Here is a 22,650-nt window from a genome sequence, read left to right as displayed (position 1 = left end):
ATAATTGCACATTATACATTAATATCTCAGCTGAAAATTCCTTCAAAACACAAGTTTATCACACATACGCCTTCTTCTGAAGAGCTGTACAATCATGGCCAGTATGTGATTCCAATTTACAATATTTTAATATTCCTGGTATTGAGGTGCTATTCTCTGACATATTGCAAATGGAATAAAAAGATATTTGGTTGCTGTTATTTGGTCTTTAATACCCCAGTGAACGTCAGTACAAAAGGAGTCGAGAAGGCTAATTTCTATAAGGTCCTTGACAAAATGCTCGAGCCAGGACCAAAACTCAACAAGCACTCTGCTCACCAGGGAGAGAAAAAAAACACAAAAAGACATAGCACTCCACCAATTTCAAGCACTGGGACCTTCTAGTATCTGAGCAGGACACATAACGACGTTTGCCATCGACTGCACCATGAGAGGCACCAGTGGTCCTCTTCAATCGCCTCAAAACGTCAGCTTCAATGGGAAGATCAACGTGGAAGCTCTCAGCCATATCACAAAGCTGCCTTTAGCCTCAAACAGTCTGCCAGCGGGTCGCCTACAATGTTTTCATGACTTACGGGTATTTGGCAAGACTTAGTTCCCGCTGTACATTGTGCCCCAACAACCTAGATCTTGAGGCCCATTAACCAGGATCCAGGGTCCTGAGATAATGAAGTAGGGAAAGGAAAAGCCCTTGTTGGGTGAGATTCCTTCGAAGGCTCTGCCACTCCAGACTGGAGCGACCAACTCCCCCTCACTGGCGCCATTTCCTGCAAGGAGAAGCGCCTGGTGAAAACCGAACTGTGAGTGTTCATACTCCATGTTGTCTCGGAAATCTTAACTCAATTTACCCCGCCCTATCCTCCCGTCATTTCCTCTCTTGATTTTTCTTTCTATGCATTTCTTTCCTCTGAAATGTACTGTCATCTAATTTCCACCCTGCTTTTTCACCTCATTCTTTTGTTCCCTCCAAAACCACTCACACACTCTCCATCTCTTAACAGAATACGAAAGCACACCCACAAACCCCAAATATCATCCATTTGCACTAATCCCATTTATTTCCCGCATGCCCCCCACCCTACCAGCATCCCAGTCCAGCCATTCATTCCCTTCTGCTGCATAATGCGGTATGAACTCCGGGACTGAACAACGTGCCGTGGTAGTAAAACTATTAACGTGGTTTAATTCCCGTCTGGGTAACGGAGCTTTGTATTGCAACAACAACAACAAAAAGATTAAAATAGACCGTTTAGTAATCAAAAAAGCAAGCCTCCATCAGCCTTACTGATGTGCAGGGGGGAGCCGTCTGTTCCAGGGTGCCGGGGTCACAAGGGAAGGGAACCTCTCTGGTCCTGGATGGTGGGCTGCTCCCCGAACCTCAGCAGCCCATCTACGGTTCACCGCCGCTGGCGGGCTCGGGTCTGCGGGCTGCAAAAACTTTCTAAATCCGAGGAGGGTGGGCCTCTGTCTTGAATGTGGCTGCCACACTGAGGCATTAGGGTCACATTTACCTCAGGAAATATGCGCGATCCCAATGAATTTCTAGGCTACAAAAGAAGGGGGGGGGGGATCATAAGGCATGATTTTTAAACGTGACTTCAGTGAAATCGAATAGTCCCGATTCCTCACGCTACTAAGCCGAGGGGGTTCATTCCGCTCCCTGAGCGCGTCCATTGCGCCGATCCATCCGGCCGGCTGGCGGGAACGTGGAAGAGTGACCGTGTTGGTCATCTTTCAACTTCAAATGTGTGGAAGTTTTAGTGGTTTATCGTTTATAAAAGTGTTTTTATCGTGAAAATCCCTATGAATAAGGGTCGGGGCAAACGAGGTGCGATTTATTCCTCAGAACTATGCTGTGCTATCAAGCTAAGGGGCATGCAGTATGGCGCAGACACAAGGACGAATAACAAATGTCTGACCTTGTGATACGAGTGAGATAGCAAGTCCTGCGAACGAGTCTTGCACAAATAAATGTTTTAAGAAAAACAGCAGCAGACAGGCAAACTTCGGTTCTCCAACAAGGCAGGCCAGAAGAGAGAAATCCCGGCCCGTTAGATGTAAACACCTGGGCAAGCCTTTCAGACTATTGGTGTGATTCAATGCAGGTAAACTGGCATTTAATTGAACAAATATGGGAAACAAAATAAGCTACTTGGGAACTGGGTGTTCATAAGTATAAAATTTCCTATTAAGTACAACCAGGAGACTTGTGTACCTCATTTAGACTTATAGAACAGTACAGCACAGAAACAGGCCCTTTGCCCATCCTGTAAGTACCTACCTATGTAAACTGCCCCCACCCATCGACCATAGCCCTCCTTACCCTTACAATCCATGTTCCTATCCAAACTTCTCCTCAACGTTGAAATGAAGCTCACATGCACCACTTGTGCTGGCAGCTCGTTCCACACTCTCAGAGTGAAGAAGTTTCCCCTCATGTTCCCCTTAAACTTTTCATCTTTCACCCTTAAAACATGACTTTTAGTTGTAGTCCCACCCAACCCCAGTGGAAACAGCCTGCTTGCATTAACCCTATCTATACTCTCATAATTTTGTATACCTCAATCAAATCTCCTCTCAATCTTCTACCATCTTGGGAATACAATCCTAACCTATTCAGTCTTTCCTTATAACTCAGGTCCCCCAGCAACATCCTTGTAAATTTTTCCTGTACTCTTTCAATCTTGTTTACACCTTTCCTGGATGTAGGTGACCAAAACCGCACACAATACTCCAAACTATGCCTCACCAATGTCTTGTATAACTTCAATATAACATCCCATCTCCTGTACTCAGTACATTGAACTGTGAAGGCCAATGTGCCAAAAGCTTTCTTTATAACCTCATCTACCTGTGACCCCACTTTCAATGAATTATGGACCTGTATTCCCAGATCCCTTTGTTCCACCACACTCCTCAGTGCCCTACCATTCACTGTGTGAGACCTAACTTTCTGTGAAGCTTGCTCAGTGGTGTCTGCAGCTCCTGAAGCTGCAATTTAAGTCCTGTTTAAAGTTTGGCAGGTGCAGTGTGACTTACATAATTAAGTAATTTAACATAAGCTCCTTTAATGTTAGAGTAAATTATTAAACTTGTTAATTTGTGGTATTTCAAGATATTTGATCAAAGACTTTGGTTATATCTCATTTTGAAAATACTTAAATTAACTGTTTGTTACAGAAGTAGTCATCAGAGAAGTATAGCACAGAGACAGGCCCTTCAGCCCATCTAGTCCATGCCAAAACTATGTAAACTGCCTACTCCCATTGACCTGCACCAGAACCATACCCCTACCATCCATGTACCTATCCCAAACTTTGCTTAAACATTGAAATCGAGCTTGCGTGCACCACTTGCACTGGTGGCTCATTCAACTCAATCTTCTACATTCCAAGGAATGAAGTCCTAACCTACTCAATCCCTCCTTATAGCACAGGTTGTCCCAACCCGGCAACATCCTTGTAAACTTTCTCTGTACTCTTTCAACCTGATTTACATCTTTCCTGTAGGTAGGTGACCAGAACAGCACACAATACTCCAAATTAGGCCTCAGCAATGTCCTGTATAACTTGTTGCATCATCTCCACACAATGTGTGGCAGCACTTGCGAGCTGCCCCCAGCGCATCGTTTGTATGTGTTGGTTGTTAAGCAAATGCTTTGAAGTACATGTGATAAATAAATGTAAATCTGTACATCAGTTCTGTTACTCACCCGCTCCCTCATATACAGCTCAGCCCTCACTGCACGTGTGGCTGGTGAGGGGTGGTGGGGGGCGCGATCTGTTGGGATGAATTGTGCCCACAATATCTGATGGGCTGAGGGGAGTGGGGGATAAAGGGAAAGAAAAGAAGACAAGGACTGGGTCGGGGGGTTCCCAACCTTTTTTATGCCATAGACCCCTACCATTAACCGAGGGGTCTGTGAACTCCAGGGTTGGGAACCCTGTACCCGGCAATTCAGAGGGAACTTTATTTTTCTCTCCTGAATCTCTGCATGGATCATTTTAATTTCCCACTGATTATTACTGACATCAGCAACAATGCCTATTTTTGATGCCTGGAAGATGATCAGGTCCTATGAGGTGAGGAAGGGGCTGGGAGTGGGTCAAACTACACAGAGAGCAATGCTCACCAACTTAACGCCAGGACGTGCAGGTAAGGGGGTCTTAGAACTTGATAATCTCTTGAGACATAGCAAGCCAACAGCCACTACACAAGGTCACCATACGCAACCCTGAGATTCATTTTCTTGCGGGCGTACTCAATAAATCTATAAAATAATAATCATAACAGAATCCATGAAGAACGGCACCAAAGTGCAGAAGACAACAAACTGTGCAAATACAAAAAGAAGAAATAATAAATAAATAAGCAAAAAATATCAAGAACATGAGAGGAAGAGTCCTTGGAAGTGAGTCTATTGATTGTGGGAACATTACAACAATTGGGCCAGTGAAGTTGAACCTTTGGTTCAAGAGCCTGATGGCTGAGGGTAGTAACTGTTCCAGAACATGGTGGTGAGAGCTCTGAAGCACCTGTACCTTCTTCCTGATGGCAGCAGCAAGAAGAGAGCTTGTCCAGGGTGTTCGAGCAGGGGTCCCTGATGATGGATGTTGCTTCTAGATGTGCTCAGTGGTAGGGAGGGCTTTACCTGTGATGAACTGGGCCGTATCCACTCCTTTTTGTAGGATTTTTCGTTCAAGGGCATACAAGTTCTAATCAACAGCCGGTCTTTGTAGACTTCCCAATAATACTAAACTATGCTTTATATGGAGTCATATGAAGGAATGCAAATCTAGGGCATCAACCAAGTTGTTCAGTTCAATACGGCAAGATATTAGTAACTGGTTAAAAGTATCACTTAATTTCCCTGACTGATGGTGATGAAATAATCTTCTGCATCCGAGTCAACATAAAGTCATGTGCAGAACAGTGTCACTTGCCTCAGGATGAGAAGGGTACAGAACTGGAACTGCCAGTGTCCAGAACAGTCAACTGCATCATGAAGTGTCTTTGTAATCGCTTTCAGCATCGGCAGAAATTTATCATCTGTGCTTCCTCTAACTCTTTTTGAAAACTTAGAGTTTTGTTCTTCTGTTGTAACCCTTCTCGTTAATTAAATCCATCCTTGGCAATTACTTATCAATTTCTGATATTAGTTCACTTCCTCTTTTGGATTTGTGAACGATTCCATATTTACTAGTAGAAGTTCTTAACTACCAGGCTGATTTAAATGCCAAATTGAGAATCAGTGCTGAAACTTATCTTCAGCTCCACTGTACCAATATCGGAAAGTGTCAGTATTCTTTTCTTTTAATAGAGTCATAGAGGAGTACAGCAAAGAAACAGGCCCTTTGTCCCATCTAGTCCATGCTGAACCATTTAAACTGCCTACGCCCATCAACCTGCACTGGGACCATACCCCTACCATCCATGTACCTATCCAAACTTCTCTTAAACTCTTATTCCTTGACATTGCCAAAAGAGTATGAAATCCCATCCAAAGATGCTAAAAACTTGATTTTTCTGTTTTCCTCAGAGTATTTCTAAGAAATGGGGTTTTCCAACCCTGTTTGTAAACAAAAGAGCAACAGACAAGCTCCCCTTCAGAAATTTCTTGGGGAAATTCCTACTTGAAAAAACTGAAACATTCTGTTTCATGTTTCCAATAGCTAGGGATGCAGCTATCCACAGGGTAGAGTGCTTTAGCTGTAGAAAAACATTAATATTTCACAAGCATATGTAAACCTTCCAATAAATATCACATCAGAACTGACTGGAGGCAGGTAATATTTGAATTGTTTTCTTCAGGAATATGGAGAATCTCTGCCTCCACTTCTCCCGACAGTAGCTGTTGAGAAGCTCTCTTCGTCAGCTTTAAACAACAATATTCAGGAAATAGCTGGTGTACAAAATTTTCAAGCAGCAAACATAGGCAATGAAATACACTATTTTCTAGTTCCAGTACTATGTAAAAGTCTTAGGTTTATATATATGTAGCTAGGGTGTCCAAGACTTTTGCACAGTACTGTATTTGCCAACATGGACCAGGGAGCGAGTTTGTAAATCTGCTGGGAGCAAAGGATGTTGGGAATGGCGAGGCTGGAGTGCTGCAGGAGGGGCATGAGACAGGTGGCAGAGAAGGAGTGCCAGAGACGGAGCTGGGGGTGGCACAGGTGCAGACACACCCAGCCCTGACACACCAGGCAAGGTCATTTGATTCCAAACAATTGGTTTATTGACCATTACAGAATGTCTCTCTGGTGCTTCCTGCTCTCTCCCCTCTCCTCTCCCTTCCCCTTTTCCCAAGCATGACTCCCCTCTCCCTGCCCCCTTCCCACTCTCAGTCCACAATAGAGACCCATATAAGAATCAGATTTATTATCACTCACATATGTCAGCAGTAGGGTGTAATAGATAAAATTACTACAGTACTGTGTAAAAGTCTTAGGCACCTTAGCTATATATTGTAAGTGTGCCTAAGAATTTTGCATGGTACCGTACATAGAACTATACTGCCATTTCTTCTAAACTCAGCAAAATAATCATCACCCAGAACAAAAATGCATTTATAAAGAGAGGATAGAATTTAAGTGTATTCTACAACAACCCAAAGGCCATTACAGTGAGTGATACAAAGTTAGAGCTATACACACAGAAATGGGCCCATTCTATACTAATTCCATTTGTTATGGTCCACACTAGGTCCATGTCTCTCTATGTCTTCTCTATTTCAGTGCCTGTTTAAATGCAGTAATTGTACCTGACTCCATCTCCTGTAGCAGAGAGTTCAAAATATCCATGTAGAAGCAAATTTCGTTGCAAATCTTCTTTAAAGCTCCTCCTCTAATCTTCAATATATTCTTCTTCAGCTCATCACCCATACTGGAGCAGAGGCCACCGACAGCAACTTGCCGGAGTCTTCTGTCCTGGGCCAGCCTTTCATGTTATCTCCAGGTGTAGCCCATCTTCTTGGTGTATCTTTCCTCTCTCAGGGATGAGCGCTTTGGAGCTTCTGTTGGCATTTCTGTAGCACTGGGCTTTTACAGGATGGAGTTGCTAGCCCCGTGCCCAATCCTCCTCCATTTGCAGTCGAGCTTCGGGCCGTCCATGACACAGTTGATCTTAAATATATGCACTTGTTTTTGATTTGATCGTCTATCCCACAACTCTATCCCACCTCTGTCAAGTCACTCCTGATCTTCTTTGCTGTAGGGAAAACAAAACCAGCCTATCCAATTTCTACCCATGACTGAATTCCGGGCAACTATCTGAGGAACCTCTTCTGCACTCTTTCTAACACAACCATTTTTACAGTGTGGTGACTACAACGGCACATGATACTCCAGATACAGGTTAACCAGTGTTTTATAGAAAATCTAACTTTTATATTCTTTGCCGTGACTCAAGAAGACAAACATGATATACACCTTCTTCACCACCCCGTTTACCTTGTTGCTACCCCAAGATCTCCGTTTATCAGCTTTCCATTGCACCCTACTATTTATCATACATGCTCTACCACTATTTGACTCACCAAAATGCATTACCTTGTGCTCTTTGAGATTACTTTCCATCTGCCAACTCATCTATTTGAATCATTCTATTTTAGATTGTGGAAAAACGTGAAACCCCGCTGGTTTCCTTGGCTGCGGAAGTCCAGGGAATACACACTCCGGTCCTGCCAAACCCACGAGATTGAGACAGCTCTCCCACACCAAACCCCAGTTTGTGTGGATGCTGTGTAATTTGCTACCCTGTTACAACTCAGTCCCAAGAAATAACAGACAGCACAATGTATTTGATTAAAGGAATTATATTTATGAATCTTAACTAAAGGGTTAATAAAGAGAGAAAAAAACAAAAAGGGCTTATTATAATTAAACAGTCAAATGGGCACAAGTTGGAGCTCAACTCTTCCAAAACTAATATTCACCAACCCTCAGTCGACTGTGGCACCTTGCTCCCTTGAATCACAGTCCCCCACCGGGTCAAATCCTACGAGCAGGTGTCTCCAGTGTCTTCCCTCTATCTCCTGCCAAACACAGGACCCAGCTCACATTCCAAAGCACCCATTATCTCTAACCATAACCCAAACACAACTACAGAAAGACCATTACATTAGCAGTGAAACCTCTCCCAGGGTGTTACAAATATAATGTAGAAGCAGTGTACAAAGGATATAGAAAATCTAGTTAAGAAGAAAAAAAAACTTGTGAAAGGTTCAAGAAACTAGGTACTGTTAGAGCTGTAGAAAATTACAAGGGTGCCAGGAAGGAGCTCAAGAATGAAATTGTTAGGAAAGCTAGAAGGGGCCATGAAAAGGCCTTGGTGAGCAGGATTCAGAAAAATCCCAAGGCATTCTACAAGTAGGTGAAAAGCAAGAGGACGAGCCATATGAGAATAGAACCAAATCAGGAGCAAGAGTGGAAACATATGCATGGAGCCGAAGGAAGTAGCGGAGGTACTTAATGAATACTTTGCTTCCGTATTCACTAGTGAAAAGGATCTTGGCAATTGTGGGGGTGACTTAAAGTGGACTGAAGTGCTTGAGTATATAGACATTAAGAGGATGTACTGGAGCTTTTGAAAGGTATTAAGTTAGATAAGTCGCTGGGACCGGATGAGATATACCCCAGACTACTGTGGGAAGCGAGGAAGGAGATTGCTGAGCCTCTGACGATGATCTTTGCATCAATAGGGATGGGAGAAGTACTGGAGGATTGGAGGGTTGCAAACGTTGTTCCCTTGTTCAAGGAAGGGAGTAGAGATAACCCAGGAAATTATAGACCAGTGAGTCTTACTTCAGTGGTGGGCAAGTTGTTGGAGAAGATCCTGAGAGGCAGGATTTATGAGCATTTGGAGAGACATAATCTGATTAGGGATAGTCAGCAGGGCTTTGTCAAGGGTAGGTCATGTCTTACGAACTTGATTGGATTCTTTGAGGATGTAACGAAACACATTGATGAAGGTAGAGCATTGGATATAGTGTATATGGATTTCAGTAAGGCAGGCGATAAGGTTCCCCATGCAGGCTCATTCAGAAAGTAATGAGGCATGGATCCACGGGGACCTTGCTTTGTGGATACAGAATAGGCTTGACCACAAAAGGCAAAGGGTGGTTGTGAATGGTTCGAATTCTATATGGAGGACACTCAGTGGTGTTCCGTGGGAATCTGTTTTAGGACCTCTCCTCTTTGTGATTTTTATAAATGACCTGGTTGAGGAAGTAACAGGGTGAGTTAGTAAGTTTGCTGATGATACAAAAGTTGGGGGCATTGTGGATAGTCTGGAGGGTTGTCAGAGGTTACAGCGGGACATCGATAGGATGCAGAACTGGGCTGAGAAGTGTCAGATGGAGTTCAACCCAGGTTAGTGTGAAATGGTTCATTTCGGTAGGTCAAATTTGAAGACAGAATATAATATTAATGTTAAGACTCTTGCAGTATGGAGGATCAGCAAGATCTTGGGGTCCATGTCCATTGGACACTCAAAGCTGCTGTGCAGGTTGACAGTGTTGTTAAGAAGGCGTATGGTGTATTGGCCTTCATCGACTGTGGGATTGAGTTCAAGAGCCATGAGGTAACGTTACAAGTATACAAGACCTTAGACCCACTTGGAGTACAGTGTTCAGTTTTGGTATCCACATCTATAGAGAGAGTGCAGAGGAGATTTACGAGGATGATGCCTGGATTGGAGAGCATGCCTTATAAGAATAGGTTGAGTGAACTTGGCCTTTTCTTCTTGGAGCGACAGAAGATGAGGGGTGACCTGAAAGAGGTGTATAAGACGATGAGAGGCATTGATCGTGTGGATAGTCAGAGGCTTTTTCCCAGGGCTGAAATGGCTAAGGCTAGGAGACATAGTTTTAAGGTGCTTGGAAGTAGGTACAAGGGGGATGTCAGAGACAAGTTTTTCCACACAGAGAGTGGTGGGTGCGTGGAATACACTGCCAGCAAAGGTGGTAGAGGCGGATACAGTAGGGTCTTTTAAGAGACTCTTAGGTACATGGAGCTTAGAAAAATAGAGGGCTATGCGGTAGGGAAATTCTAGGCAGCTTCTAGAGTAGGTTACATGGTCGGCACAAAGGGCTTGTAATGTGCTGTAAATTTTCTATGTTTCTATTCTATGTTAGAACTACACTAGACTGAACAGTTATGCTACAAACATAAGAAAGTCTGCAAATGCTGGGAGTCCAAAACAACACACACACACACACACACACACACACACACACACACAAAATGCTGGATGAACTCATCAGGCCAGGCAACATCTATGGAAAAGAGTAAACAGTCTGTTTCGCACCGAGACCCTTCATCAGGACTGGAAAGGAAGAGTAAGAAGGGTTAAAAATCATAACATTAAGAACTGTTAAATTGCTGCATGACAGCTTTGAGTGAAATAATGTATTAAACAGTTCCTATAGTGGACTGAGCTCATTACAATCTTGTCACAAACAAGAGAAAATCTGCAGATGCTGGAAATCCAAGCAACACATACAAAATGCTGGAGGAATTTGAAGGGTCTCGGTCTGAAATGTCAACTGTACTTTTCTCCATAGATGCTGCCTGGCCTGCTGAGTTCCTGCAGCATTGTGTGTGTGTTCATTATATAACCCTCAGGTTCTGTTGGCGGCGTTAGTCCAGGGAAGACAATCTCTGGCCCTGCCAAATGTGTGAAATTTGAAGTGCAAAACCTCTTGTTTGTGTGGGTGCTGTGTGATGTGTTCTCTTTACAAATCAGTACCATGAAATAATAGATAGTACGCCATATGCAATTGAAGGATTTAGCTTTATAATCCTTAGTTTGATGAAAGGGTTAGTAAAGAAAAAGGCCCATTTTAATGAAACAGTCCAATGTGCACTAGTTGGAGCTCACGGTTTCCCTTCTGCTGGTCCTCCATCGACTCCTGACCCCACTCCAAGTCCACCCCTTTCTGGTGCCTACGACCTCTCCTTTCTGGCATCTTCTCTCTCCATCCTCCGCCAAAGACAAGACCCAGATAACCTCGGTGTCAGGCACACAGCACGAAAACACCCCCCCCCCTCACTGGACAGCCCTCATTCCAAAGCACCTGCTATTTCTAACCGCAACCCAAGCACTACTCCTACAGAAAGGCCATTACATCAGCAGTGAAACCTTTCCCAGGGCGTTACAATTACAATCTTGAATATTTCTGTTCAGATTCATTTGATGTGGATTCTCGTTTTCAGAAGTCTTAAATCTTAGCAATTGTGGCTTTAAAAGATAACTGGCATCGAGCCCCTTGGGATAGGACCAGGCAATTTGAAAGAGCTTTACCAAATGCACTTTAATTGACACCATTAGGAACAAGGCACTGGATTAATGAATAAAGGGGTTAAAAGTGGGATAATGGAATGTTCCCAATCAATGGGATGAGACTGCAGAACAATTGAATATCTCCAAGTAAACAAATTGTCAAAGAAAAGTGCAAAATATTGTCAGGATGTCTGACGAAGTGCAGTCAAACCACAAGAGATGTAATGGAGGCTGGCATCCCCAGAGCCAGCAGTGCTGCAGGTGAATCCAGAGGGGATTTGATGTTAAAGATCTCACTGTCATTACCTGCAGGAGCAGCAGAACAATAGATCATCTGTTTCAGCACGGAATTGTGCACCACCATTAAGCACCATCGCTACGGAGCGAATTCCCTCAGTGCATTGCAAAATATGTTTGTACTTTCTGTCAATCACCAGCTGTGCTTTTGTAGGGAAAAATAATTGTGCTGTGATAAACACTGCTCATTATTCAAAAACCCTGAGCAGTTAATAAGCATTTCACATCAGATGCCAATATATTTTTGAAATATATTCTTTGTTCTCCAAGGGTAGATAGATTTTTATCATTTATTGGGTGACAGAGATACGAGTGAAAAGGAGATTATTGTGTACTCAGACGATGAGGAAAATTGTTGGGTGAAGTGTTAAAGCCGGTTAGCATACCAGCTGTGAATTGAATTCAGTGGAATGAATCCCCTCAGCTTAGTAACATCGTGAGGAAACAAGATTGTTAGATAAAAATGTAAACATGACAGAGTCTGCACATGCTGGAGATCCAAGGCAACACACAAAATGCTGGAGGAACTCAGCAGGTTAGGCAGCCTCTTTGGAAATGAATAAACAGCCAACGTTTCAGGCCGAGACCCTTCTTCAGGACTGAGAAGAAAGGGAGAAGATGCCAGAATAAAAAGATGTTGGGGGGGGGGGGGAAGATGGAGGCTAGCTGGAAAGGTCAAGAGCTGAAGAAGGAATCTGATAGGAGTGTGGCAATAGGAGAAAGCAGAGGAGGAGGGGCAACAGGGGGAGGTGACAGGCAGGTGAGGAGAGGAAGGAGGCCAGAGTGAAGAAAATAATAAGGGGGAGAAGTAATAGGCAGCTGAGAAGTAAAAGATCAGGGTGGAGAATAAAGTGGGGGGCGGGGGAGATGTAATTTGTTCACTGCAAAGAGAAACCAGATAAAAATACTGCTTTCTCATTTCACTGAAGTCATGTTTAATACATTGGGGCATTAAGACTTTTTTCTTCTTCTGTTGTAAGAACATAAGAAATAGGAGCAGGAATCCTGATCCGTCATTCAATAAGATCATGACTGATCTGGCCATGGACCCATCTCCACGTACCTGCCTTTTCCCCATAATCCTTACTTCCCCTACAATACAAAAATCTATCCGACCTTGTCTTAAATAGATTTACTGAGGTAGCCTCCATTGCTCATTAGGCAGAGAATTCCACAGATTCACCACTCCCTGGGAAAAGCAGGTCCTCCTCATCCCTGTCCTAAATCTACTCCCCCGAATCTTGAGGCTATGTCCCCTAGTTCAAATCTCACCTACCAGTGGAAACAACTTTCCTGCCTCTATGCCTTTCATAATTTTATAGGTTTCTATAAGATACAAGATCTAGATGCCCACTCTCCTTCATATTTGATGGGGCTGCTCTAGATCACTGAGGATTACAAATTAGGACTCTGATTCTAGTTTGTCTTGGTGTCTGGTTGGCTGGGCTGAACATCACCTGGTGCTAACAGGTAGACTGGAGCTTTCATCAGTGCTATTTAAGGAGGTCATTGCATGACATACTGCAGCGGCTGTTTGAAAAACAAACAAAAAAAAACAGAGGCTGACTGGCTGAGAGAATTAACACTGTGTGATGCGCTTCCAAATAACTGAGTTCCCAGTCAAAAAAAATACGTTCGATCCTTTACTATGAAACCAAAGACGGACGGTAAAATTTAGCAATATCAGAATTAGCAAAGAAGGTAGTGTAACCAAATTAGCGTTCAACAAAAAAAAAATCAATTCCCTGGTTCATTGCCCCCAAACTAATGAGGACAAAGCGGGAATACGTGACTATACTACTACACCCCAACCCACATGACAGATTACCATAATCTGTAATAAAAAGCACAACACAAAATACAGTACAGACAGAAAATAAACACATGGCTCCTACACATATGATCACGTTGTGTTCACCCTTTTGGGCCGTTGGTTAACTTCTGGGTGTCCTGTTTGCTGTTGGGGGAGTAGCACTTTGTACATGTCTGTACCTGATTCTATTTGTGTCAGCAGTCCTGGGTAATGTGTTGGCATAGTTCCTACCTATTCATCAATTACAGACTCGTTGGTGGGAAGCAATGGTCACTATTGGCCAGTGCTGTCCAACACCCATCAGGAACCCAAGCTGACCCAGCCTAGGGCAGGAATCCTGAACCTTTTCTACTTGAGCTGCACCCCACAAATTGAAACTTTGTAGAATAGTGTAGAGTTGGTGGTTGGGCATGATGCTTGTTCCATAAATTTGCTGTCTGTAATGTGCTAATCCTTCTGTAGTGGTTACTTTAAAACAAACCAGAATCACCAACAGACTAAGCCAGGAGTTCGACGCTATGACGTGCTTCCAAGTAACAAAGTTCTAAAGTTGAAGCATGTCCAATCCTTTATTATGAAACCAAAGACAAACAATCTTATAACAATTAAAAAACTGTCAAAACTAAATCAGTGATGTAGTGATTTTAGTGTTCAAATCAGCATAGCTAAGTGTTCTAATTAGTGACCTCAGCATTAATTTTCAATGGTGACATTTGCAAATGATTGCCAACATCAGAGAAGTCAACCAAACCATCAACCACTAGACCTACACATTTTCCAAGTTACTTCCAGCGTATTTAAGCAGTCTAATAATGTTCCAATTAACGTAAGCGTTACCATAGTAAGTGGTTGAACTAAATTAGAGGGTCAACACAAAAAAAAATCATTCCATAGCTTACCCCTTTCAACTAGAGTAAACTAACTCATTTGCTTCTCCCACACCCCAAACCACATGGCGGATTTCCATAATAAACACGCCACGAAAATACAATACAGACAAAATAGATACAGAGCTCCAATGGACAGAAGGTAGATGTGTGACTCCTACATCTTTCAATGACCAAGATAACAAGAGCATCATATAGCAATGGAAGCAGGCCATTTGGCCCACCTGGTCCATGACAGTCGAGGTATCCATCTAAACTAGTCCTGCTTGCCAGTGTTTGGTCCATATCATTGACTGCATTTCATTAGGCGTTTGAGGAGATTTGGTGTGTCACCAGACACTCGCACATTTCTGCAGATCTACCATGTTGAGAATTCTAACTGGCTGCTTCACCATCTGGTATGGGGGAGGGGGAGTATAAGTGCACAGGATCAAAATAAGCCGGAGACTTGTGACATGCATTTGCTGCTTATACTGCCATCCACCACCTGCTCCCATGACTTCATGCAACCCTGCTTGGGGGGTGTGCTAAGATGCTACACTCTGCCCACCTTTGGTAGAGATACATCTCCATCCCTGCCAACATTAAGGACCCCCTTCATCCAGGCTACGCCCTCTTCTCATTGCTAGCATCAGGGAGGAGGGTACAGGATCCTGAAGGCACACACTCAACATCTCAGGAATAGCTTCTTCCCCACTGCCATCAGATTTCTGAATGAACATTGAACCCATGAACACTACCTATTTTTCCCCTCTTTTTGCCCTACTTATTTAACTTGGTATATAAACATATATTGTGGCGCGGTGCAGATCTGTTTTCACCAAAGGAGGTGTAAGGTGGTCCTTCCCTCCGCTAGCCTGCAGGTTACCTTTGGACAAGGTGTAGCACCTGCTTAGCTCCCCGAACAGAGTCGCTTGAAGCCATGGGAGAAGGTGGTGGATGGTTGTACGACAACATTGAGAAAAACTCTGCATGCTGTCTCCTCTGTTGTTCTTCTTTTACACTAGTTATTTTTAGTAATTGTGATTTTATAGCAAGATGCACAGAATGCTTGAGGAACTCAAGTCAGGCAGCAGTATCAACGGAGAGAAATAAACAGTCGACATTTCAGGCTGAGAACCTTTAGTGTTTATGTAATTTTGTATCTTTGTACTGTATTGCTGCTGCAAAACAACAAGTTTCACATCATAAGTCAGTGATAATAAAACCATAAGACATGGGCTCATTGATTCTACTCCGCCATTTCATCATGGTCAATCCATTTCCTTTCAGCCTCAGTCTCCTGCCTTCTCCCCGTATCCCTTCGTGCCCTGACTAATCAAGAATCTATCAACCTCTGCCTTAAATATGCCCAATGACTTGGCCTCCACAGTTGTCTGTGGCAATGAATTCCAGGTTGCCGCTGGCTAAAGAAATTCCACCTCCATTCTAAAAGGACATCCCTCTGTTCCGAGGCTGTGTTCTCTGGTCTTAGACTCTCGGCCCATAGGAAACATTCTCTCCTCATCCACTCTATCCAGGTCTTTCAACATTTTATAAGTTTCAATGAGGTCACCCTTCATTCTTCTGAATTCCAATGAGTAGAGGCCCGGAGCCATCAAACATTTTTCACTGGACAACCCTTTCAATCCCAGAATCATTTTCGTGAACCCCCTTTGAACTCTCTCCAACCTCTACATAAATAAATCTGATTTCTCCTTCTCATCCTTCCTACACTGGTCTGAGTGTCTCTTCCAAAGTAAGGGATGGGATTGCAGAGTGGGGGTTCAGTGTATTCCATTATCAGTCTCCTGGCACAGGTTGCATTTGATCACCTGCAGCAGAGGTTTGATTGTGTGCTTACATCTAGAGAATGTGGCAGGTCTATGGGCTGATATGCCGTGTTCACGATGTTAGGCATTTTGTTGGAATTTGAAGTATTATATTGACAATGTCTGTGGTCTTATCATTTAAATTCAGACCATTTAAAGAGCTAAGCCTTGTCCTTCTCAACAACTTTCCCTTGGCGGTGCTGATATTGCCTGAAGAAATCTTACATTGCAGCCATGAGATAATAGTGTTACAGAACTTCCAGTCTGTCAGGGTGTATTATTCTCAGCCCCAGTTTTCTGACAGGCAGCCCACCTCTAAACACCACAAGCACAACTCTGAACATCTTAGAGGCAGTGTTCATCGTGAGGTGTTTCCACGCATCATTCTATTGAACTCCTGCCTAATTTGCTTCTGGTGAGTTATCCTTGGTATTGAGGTCACTAATTCATTTAAATGCTAAAAAAGCTCCTTTGTGTTGATGAAAAAGACAGGATTATTCCTTCAGGATACCAACTGTGGCAATAATGATTTAGCTGTGAGTTACCAAAGATACAAGGGATAACATTAACTTGAATTTTTTTTTTCATTTATTACCATAGGGCAGCTCTCTTTATTCATTGATAACATGGAATAGGCCCTTCTGGCCCTTTGAGCCACGCTGGCCAGCAACCCCTGATTTAACCCTAGCCTAATCATGGGACAATTTTTACAAAGACCATTTAACCTATCAACCGGTACACATTTGGACTGTGGGAGGAAACTGGAGCACCTGGAAGAAACCTACACAGTCACGGGGAGAATGTACAAACTCCTTACAGGCAGTGGCGGGAATTGAACCCTGGTCACTTGTACCGTAAAGCACTGTGCTAACCAACATGCTACCATGCTGCTCAATAGCCCCAACCTTAAATCACAGAATAATACATTCCAAAACCTGCACAATGATATTTAGAGCCTCTATCTGAAATTCATTGACTTTATTTCAGAGTTAGTTTCAACTCAGCTTGAAGTATGAAAGGGATACAAAGGAAGAGCTTCATTTCTATAGCACCTCTCACATCCTCAGGCTATCCCATAGCAATTTATATCAGAGATTTGGAACAATAGTTACTAGTGTAACATGGAGAATACACAATGCTAATCTATATAAAGAAGCTTCACAAAAAAAAATGAAGTCAATAACCAGATATATTTTATTTTATTATTGGTCAGTTTTTAATTTATGTTAGGGAATAACATAAGCTAGGTCATGGGGTCAAAACTGGGCAGCACTGGCAAATGTGTACTGGGATCAAAGTGTGTACTTGGCATGTGACTGTTGTAACTGAACAAAGTCACTGGCGAGACACAGAAACTAGTGGATATGGAAGTGTTTTATTCAGCACTCGAGACACTCTTGGAGGAACTGGCTTCCAACCCAATATTATATATGACATTTTTATATGCTAAAGATCAAAAGTAACAGCAGGACAATTCTAGAGTTACAATGCTTCCTTCAAATTACACTCAATTTTCAAACAACTCCTTCACACCCAGACTCCAAACACCCAACATGAATGTTAATCAACATTGTCTGGTTTGCAATCAATTCCAGTCTGCAGCTCCAGGAAGACTATCGTTCAAAGCTGCATTTTAAATTCGATCTACAATCCACATTCAGATCTGATATTTGGTTGCTGTTGAGACTACTATTTGTTATATACCCTAACTCCAGAAATCACCCTAATAATGACCATTCAAAATAGGGCAGGCTATTGATTTCAGGAGGCAGACTGCACTAATCTTAGTGTTTACCACCTTACAGAATCACCATCTGCTCTGTTTTCATGGGTGACTTGACTACTTGATGTACTGACTAAGTTAAGCTCCATTTCTTAAAGGAGCTACTGATTAGGACTGGGCATGGAAGCTATTCCAACGGTCTTTGCACCGTATATAGGATTTCTTATACCTGCCTTGCCAACACCTCAACTGTGTACATCTCTTTCAGGTCTCTCCCCATCTAGGATAGAGCTACCAAAAATTGTTGAAAGATATATTCATATAACAGCAGGAGATGGTCCAAAGTCTTAAAAATCGGTGTACTCTTAAGGCTGAGTGGCGGGGTGGAGATATGTCTCCACGAAGGAGATGCAAAGTGCTCCTTCCATCCACTTGTGCAAGGTGTAGCACCTGCTTATCCCCCAACCTCCCTCCAATCAGGGTCATATGAAACCATGGGAGCAGGTAGTGGATGGTCGTATGAGCAGCTGGTGCATGTCACAAGTCCTGGTTATGCGACCACTGACGCCAGGCAGACAATCTCTGAAAGAGTATTTATAATGGCTGGGGTCACCGGTCTTGTAAAGACACTGCCCAGGAGAAGGCAATGGCAAACCACTTCTGTAGGAAAAAAAGTTGCCAACAATTATGGTTATGGAAAGATGAATCAACTTATGGACTGATATTCAGGTACCCTATAAGCAGCACAAAGGAACTGTGATGTTAAGCTTACCCAAAGCCAGGCCAATCTCTGAATAATCGTTTCTGCTACCACAGCATCCTTCTCAACACCACCAACCCCTCCTTGCCATTGTTTCTCCAATCAGGTCCCAGCTACTAAATGAGTTTGTGCAATAACTTTTGATCATCGACCTTTAGCACACAAAAAAAAAATCAAAGCGCAATAATGTTGAAATTGATAAGCCACAGATAACTGGTCATTTAGTTTATTGCAAACTAAAAGAAATTTCATCAACAGTACTGACTCAGCTGACTTAAGCAATTTGAATATCAAACTACTACCCTATTTAAAGCACAGCAATGCCTCTACTTCCTTAGGAGTCAGCAAAGGTTTGGCATGACATCCAAAACTTTGACAAACTTCTATAGATGGGTAGTGGAGAATATATTGATTGGCTGCATCACAGCCCGGTACAGAAACACCAATGCACTTGAGTGGAGAAGCCTACAAAAAGTAGTGGAAGTGGCCCAGTCCATCTGGGGCAAAGCCCTCCCGCCATTGTGCACATCTGCATAGAGCTTTGTCACAGGAAAGTTGCATCCATCATCAGGGACCCCCATCATCCAGGTCATGCTCTCTTCTCGCTGCTGCCATCAGGAAGGTGGTACAGGAGCTTCAGGTCTCACAGCACCAGTTTCAGGAACAGATATTACCCTTCAACCATCTCGCTCTTGAACCAAAGGGACAACTTCACTCGCCCCATCACTGAAATGTTCCCACAACCTATGGACTCACATTCAAGGACTCTTCATTGTGTGTTCTCGATATTTATTGCTTATTATTATCTCTTTCTTGTTGTATTTGCACAGTTTGTTATCTTTTGCACACCGGTTGAACACCCTGTTGGTGCTGTCTTACATTGATTCCATTATGGATTTATTGAATATGCCCCCAGAAAAATGAATCTCAGGGTTGGAAATGGTGACATATGTATTTTGATGATAAATTTACTTGGAACTTTGATGCCAAAACTTAAAATTCTGATTTTATTTTGCACATTTTAGCTGAGGAAGTTGTTTCTGGTTTACTCAACAGCTTTATTAACAAAAGTTATTGTATCTTGCTTTCAATTTCCTTACTAAGTGAACTACTTACCTATATATATCAGAAAGGTTAAAAATTTTATTTTGAGGCAAAACTGTTCTAGCATGTTCCAAAATAGCAGAATGGTATAAGTACTGTTGAATCAGTTGAGAATGGGGTCTGGAGAAAGGCTGCACCTCTATTGAACACGTTGCACATGCCTCGTGAGACTAACAGAAAGATGATGGCAGGTTGCCAGCTTCAGGAAGATAATACTAATGAAGTGTACACAACAGGTTAATGATCACAGGGGAATGCTTTGCCAAGTCTGGGAATTGCAGAGTAGTGTTTGGCCTCCAGGTGTAACGAGGAGCTACATCTGTGCTTTCAGGAGTAGATCACATCCAAGTCATCTACTGAGGCCTACTCTGCCATTCCACTGTAGTTTTTAAATCCAGTGTGAAACCAGAATTTTGTCTGTTACACAAGAATGGGTACTATTAGCTCCAATCATACTGCTGTGCTGCAGGCATTAAATAGGCTACACCTTTGTCCCTTATTCAGGTGAGTTAATTTGAAATTAGCTTTTGGGATCTTTCCAAATGCTGAAAAGAAAACCATACCAAGGGAGTTTAAAAACTAACAGGTCAGATCTTGTACTATCGATAACTAGTTTTATTTTAAAAATTTTCGGAACATGTGAACAGCAGGAAAGACTACCTGCTAAGGACTGCTTTGCCATTCTACTGATCTGTATCTCAAACTCCATTCACTAGTGCTTGACTCCATTTTTCCTGATACTCTTACCAGCAAAAATTTGCCATTCAGATCCAAGAGTGGGAGCCAATGATCTCCACAAATCCCATTATAGTTAGAGGAAGGGTATAACCAAAATGATTAAGTGGCACAATAATCTGCTCCTTTGAGCAATATATTTACTCAAATAGTTCAATTTAATATCATAGAATGTATATAGTATATAACCTGCAAGCCTTACTCTTTGCAGACATCCACAAAACAAAACCCTAAAGAATGAATGACAGAAACATTAGAACCCCAAAGCCCCCCGCCACCTCCCATGCACAAGAAGCAGGATTGACCCTCCCCCTCCTTGCACCAGCATCCCCACCCCCCACCATGCAAGCAATAGCAAAAGCCCCCAAAGAGACCTTGATCCAGAGTTCAAAACCTGCAGTCCAAAACCCAATGCTTGTAATATTTAACTTGTTTTGCGATGTACTAAAAAAGCACAGTTCCATCATTAACTTCTCACAAGAAAACTTAGACCACCATATGGAAATGAGAATAAAACTTACAGCTGCTCTTTGAATGCCATTCTGAAGTCTTTTTGTACACATCAGGAGATCCAGGAGGTAAATCAAACCAATACACAACTATGATCATTGCATCAAGGATTCTCTTCTAGATTTGAGATGCTGTTTATATATTAAGGTTGAAACCTCCCAAGTTACAGAACTTGGGCCTCTGTACCTCCCTCTGCAATTGGATCCTCAACTTCCTAAATGGAAGACTACAGTCTGTGGGGATTGGTGATAATATCTCCTCCTCACTGAAGATCCAACACTGGTGCACCTCAGCAGTGTTTGCTTAGCCGACTGCTCTATACCCACGATGGTGTGGCTAGCTATAGCTCTAATACTGTCTATAAATTTGCTGATGATACAACCATTGTTGGTAGATGGATACAAGAGGGCGTACAGGAGCGAGATATACCAACTATTGGAGTGGTGTCGCAGCAACAACCATGCACCCAATGCCAGTAAGATGAAAGAGCTGATTGTAGACTTCATGAAGAGTAGGATGAAGGAACACATACCAATCTTGGTAAAGCTGTATAGACTAATCCCTGGTACAGTGGACACAATGGATTACAGAAACATTGATGAACTCCAACCCTACCATTGACTTTGGACGATGGAGACAGGAGGTCGGTGGCCTATGCTCCACTGTGAGCTAAGGGCCGAAGAAGAAGAAGAAGAAGCAAGGTTGATAAGTGTAATATTCACTCAGGCTCCTCCTTAAACAGAGATGGATACAAATTAAAAGATGGGTATCAAAGGCAAAAAGTTCAACTTATAAACCCAAAATTGAAAATTGCTTACTCAATTGTTACGTTATCTACCAAGTTTGAGTTATTGTTATTTGTTTGCAACCAAAAGAAATGAAATGAAAATTCATTTTTATTAGCCAACAATAACAAAGTGGATACCAAAAGTATTTTTTTTAGATATATGACAATACTAAACTTTTTCCCCCAGATAGATAAAGAGTAAAGGAGGCGAGAGTGGATATTGGACCACTGGAAAGTGACACTGGGAGAGGTAGTAATGAAGGACAAAGATATGGTAGGCAAACTTAAGTATTTTACATCGGTTTTCACTGTGGAAGACTGTGGTATGCTGAAATCTGAGAGTATCAGGGGACAGAAGTGAGTGTTACTATTACAAAGGAGAAATCCGTGTGCTAGTAGGGTTGGTCGGTACCTTCTGAGGGGAATAATGCTCAGTGATTTTTGGCAAGGTATACATTTCTAGAGTTAGAAAATATGTGATAGCATTGCACTAGTGGTAACTTTGTGTGTGCATTTTATAACACTACCCTAAAATAAGCATTTCTGAAAAGTGGCCAATATAAAGTACAACATATATATTTAACCTAGTGGTATTTTGTCATCAGTGATCCCTCAACATTGAAATTTGTCACAATGATAGCTGAGTTCAAGCACTTTTCATCAAATGTTGTTATAAAATTCTACATTGAAAACTATGTCATTGGTGACACCCGCAGTACAGTGCCCAATTTCAGTAGAGTGAATCATTTCATTTTTAGAAAAATATTTGTATGTTGTTTATTTTGGAAAAGTCAATAAAAACCCTAGGACACATAATCACACGGATTTGTGGAAAATTTATTCAGGAATTCAAATAAGTAATCACTTCCAGGAATTTCATATTAACAGTACAGCAGAAAATGTTACCCCGCCCCCAAAAGGCAAAAAAAAAACCTCATTT

At 42.4% G+C, this 22,650-nt stretch overlaps 1 protein-coding gene across 2 annotated transcripts in view; it reads left to right on the top strand.

The window, feature by feature from the left end:
- The first annotated feature begins 1,197 nt into the window (after positions 1-1,197).
- Positions 1,198-22,650, top strand: part of LOC134338229 (uncharacterized) — a 37,655-nt gene continuing 16,202 nt past the window's right edge. Inside the window, exons 1-2 of one of the 2 annotated variants that reach the window (XM_063033921.1) lie at positions 1,198-2,105; positions 21,898-21,984. The gene's annotated coding sequence lies outside the window, so the exon portion shown is untranslated. The remainder of the gene's footprint in view (positions 2,106-21,897; positions 21,985-22,650) is intronic. The other variant, XM_063033922.1, reaches the window with a different exon arrangement.

Source organism: Mobula hypostoma, chromosome 26 (assembly GCF_963921235.1).
Source record: "Mobula hypostoma chromosome 26, sMobHyp1.1, whole genome shotgun sequence".
Lineage (NCBI taxonomy): Eukaryota > Metazoa > Chordata > Chondrichthyes > Myliobatiformes > Myliobatidae > Mobula > Mobula hypostoma.
The sequence above is the reverse complement of the archived record's forward strand: the minus strand, read 5'-3'. Positions and strand labels throughout refer to the sequence as shown.